Raw genomic sequence first — 261 nt, forward strand, 5'->3', positions numbered from 1 at the left:
TGTATAAACTGATTAATATTTACCAGCGCTGCTGGCGTTCGCCTCTCAGCTGCGAAATGTTTACCAAGTTTTTCACACGTTTGGGTGAGAATGCGTGGGGACATAAGCTCCGCCCCTGTTGCCCTTTATTGGGCTGCTGATTGGCTCGGCTGTCGTCATGCGTATGGACGTAAGGTCCGCCCCTGATGCCCTGATCGGCCCGTCGATTGGCTCGGCTGTCTCCTGGTGAATCTCTTACCCCCCCCCCCCCCCACTAAATCA

The sequence above is a fragment of the Syngnathoides biaculeatus genome, chromosome 18 (genome assembly GCF_019802595.1).
Source record: "Syngnathoides biaculeatus isolate LvHL_M chromosome 18, ASM1980259v1, whole genome shotgun sequence".
Lineage (NCBI taxonomy): Eukaryota > Metazoa > Chordata > Actinopteri > Syngnathiformes > Syngnathidae > Syngnathoides > Syngnathoides biaculeatus.